This window comes from Gavialis gangeticus, unplaced genomic scaffold, assembly GCF_001723915.1.
Source record: "Gavialis gangeticus isolate Ggan-Ray unplaced genomic scaffold, GavGan_comp1, whole genome shotgun sequence".
Taxonomy (NCBI): domain Eukaryota; kingdom Metazoa; phylum Chordata; order Crocodylia; family Gavialidae; genus Gavialis; species Gavialis gangeticus.
Window position 1 is genome coordinate 77,964,698 of NW_017729025.1, and position 3,235 is coordinate 77,967,932.

The following is a 3,235-nucleotide window of genomic DNA, read 5'->3' on the forward strand; positions in this document are numbered from 1 at the left end:
GGGGGGAGGGAGAGACATGGGGCTCTGTCCCTCCCCCCCATCATTCTTGACAGGCAATTTGCCAGTACAGTAATAACAGCTTCTGCCGCATAAGCCTCTGCCGGGGGGAAGAGTAAATAACACTGTGAGTACTGTCCGGGGGGCAGCACAGGGAGTGTGAGGAGTTCCCAAGCTACTGGTTATGGATCAAAGGAACCCTGTATACTCACTGTGCTGCCCAGATGCAGCATTACCTGCCCTTTCCCCCAGGAAAGAGAGGTTGACACTGCTGAAGCTGACTGCAAGAGCCTCTGCCCCAGTACCCAGGGCCTAGCTCCACTGTATTTCTGAAGCAGAGCTGAGCCCCAGGCACCAAGGCAAGGATTTCTGCTGAATCAGACAAGTTGGCCCTCAGCTGACCCCACAGGTGTTACTGGCTAAGATCAGGCCCTAAGTTCAAGCACTGCTGGGCTACCCAGCTCAACTTGAGAAGAAAAGAGAGATCAGGCAGTTTGATCAAGCCAGCAGCACATGATGTGTCCTGAAGCTAGGAGGCTAACAGAGCAGCCACAATTGCTTCCCACTACTGCAGCTGCCTGTGTTTTCCCTGGAAAAATACCATACTTACCAGCATTTTCAGTGAAATATCTTTTTTTCTTCATTCTGCCTTTCAAAAATAAGGCGTGCATCTTATTTGAAGGTGTGATACACAAGAGAAAAATATGGTATTAGAGAAAGCTCTGCTGAGGTTAATACTTAACTATGATTTTACTTCCATGTGCTCAAAGCTACCCTGTACTACTTAAAATAATTAGTTTTTTTTCAAAGTTGCACTTCTGTTGAACATAAGATTCCTAACTTTAAAGCATATCTTCACTAAGCATCAAAGAAAAAAAATTCTTTTCACACAAAGGACCAAAGTTCTAATTTAAACAATGAATCACAAGAAAAATAATTTGATGGAAGGTAGTCTCTAAGGGCACTCCACCGCAGTAAGGTTAGATTAATCAAATCTGATCAAACAGATTAATTTGATCAGATGAATCAAGTCTGCTGGAGCTACTGGTGTATTCTAATAAGAGTGCTGTAGTGTGGTGCAGCATCTTCTGTATTCAGTGCCCGGCATTTCAAAATGGCAGCAGGGGTGCTTTAACTAAAGCTTGTTGAATAAGCTTTAGTTAAAGTGGCCCTGCCACCATTATGAAACATGGGACACTGAATACACAAGATGCTGTGGATTTTTTACATAGAGCAGCTCCAGAGAGACACTCTAATTAAAACACCCCTTTCACCCCCCACTCTGGAGCACATGTCAAAGTGCCCTAAGGTGCTGCCCTGCCCTAATTCATTTAAAGAGGCATGAACTTTTGTAGATACTTTGTAGACGCTACTTTGTCAGATCCTCTGAATGGACTAACACAGCTAACTATCTCCCCATAATTGGGTAATTAAACTGTTAATAATGTCACAAAACATTTGCTATACTAAAATTGGCTGAAATCCATATTAACATACTCACTACCTCATACTCTCAAAGTACTCTCTGTAAGCTGAAGACAGATAGATGAAAAAGAAATGATTACTTATCTTACATTAAATATGGTTCTTTGAGATGAGTTGTCTATATGGATTCCATTCTATGGACCCTGTGCATGTTTCAGGTCAGTAATGTCCACTAGGGCTGCACCTATGCTATACATCTGATAAAATGAGGGCATACATGGTGAAGCAAGCAAACTGTTTCTCAGCTCCTTTGCCCACACAGACTCCAAAAGCTAAAATCTACACATTAGCAAAACACATCATATGGGCAGTTGCTGTTCAAAGTGCAGGTCAGCTCCCAACCAAATCAGAGTTATATCTAAGAACAGCTACTACTGAATAGCACTAAACTCTAGCTGATTACCTTGCAAATTTGCGATATAAAGACATCCCTCCAGCATGACCAGTGGGATCGCATGGGCGATGGCAGCATGCTTTAATATGAAAAGGTTTCTAATCAGTCCCCACTCCCTCTGTGCTTCAAGTTGTAAAAAATGAGTTACTGCAGGGCAAACAAAACTACGCCATAACCCTAAACCAATGACAATAAATAAGGAGTCAGCAGAGAAAAAAGTAAGACATAGATCAGCTTTTATCTGCATAATAGGGAGAAATATTTATTGCCATATGGCAGATACTGGTAAACACACTATAAGAACACGACAATATTAAATAGTTTCTGCGATCTACGGGCACTTAATTTTATCTGAGTCACTCTGGTAATTTTTCCATATTTTATACTACAGTATAGGTCCTACCTCAGTAAGTCAGCTGACATGCAAGAGAAAATGATAACAGCTATCCTAGCTCTGCTAAATTAAAATATAAAAAAAACATTACTGTAAACATGATATGGATTAAAAGCCTATTCTGCATTTAAATCAGGAATAATTCTTAGTACGCATTCACAGAAAAGAGCACATTGGGGGGTCAAATAATAACTCTTTTATACTTTTGTGACTAATGAAAATAATTATAGGGTTTCATGAGCTTTTTCCTGACTAATACAAAATCAGTGAGCCTAATATTTGTCCCAGGCTACAGAGGCATAGTTTGTTTGACTAAATAAGAATGGAAAAATAAACAGAATGAAAATTCTTCACAGCATACTGAAGATAAATATATATATTTGCTGATAACACAGCAGATACAAAGAAAATCAGGGTAGAAAAAGGTGCAGGATATCAGACTAAGCTAGTTAAAACTAAATTAGAAAAATTTTAAGGTAGTCTCTTGGCCTAAACAGAATGGTAAGTAACAAAAAGCTGAAGCAGACTTTTAAATATGTATAGAACAAGCAAAATCAAGCAACTTTCTACTGTTGTCAGTCTCTTAGTCTTTATGAACACAACTATAAAAGGCAATTAATGAACCCCTACACAATTCTGTAAATCCCAATGTTTTGCAATTCTCCAAGCACACTGATATTGTAATTTTCAACTGTGTTCAATTAGTTTGATAATAAAAAAGGTACTGTGATAAGAAAGCAATCCTATTCATTAGTTATGTCAATGTGTTACTCTAATTTAAAAACTAGCTTAAGTAGGCCTCTGGCATTTTTCCTAAGCACTTCAGTATACAGTTAGATTGATAAGGCTAGGGCGGGCCCAAAGTGTGGCCTCTTTTTTCCCATTTTGCATTTCTCTGAGAATATTTTTCTCCTGTGAAAGCAAATGTGCCATTATTCTTTCTTGTAAAAAAAAAAAAAAAAAAA

At 38.9% G+C, this 3,235-nt stretch overlaps 1 protein-coding gene across 1 annotated transcript in view; it reads right to left on the minus strand.

Moving 5' to 3' along the window:
- The window catches only part of AVEN (apoptosis and caspase activation inhibitor), a 214,150-nt gene that overhangs the window by 166,620 nt on the left and 44,295 nt on the right, over positions 1–3,235 (minus strand). The window lies entirely within an intron of this gene.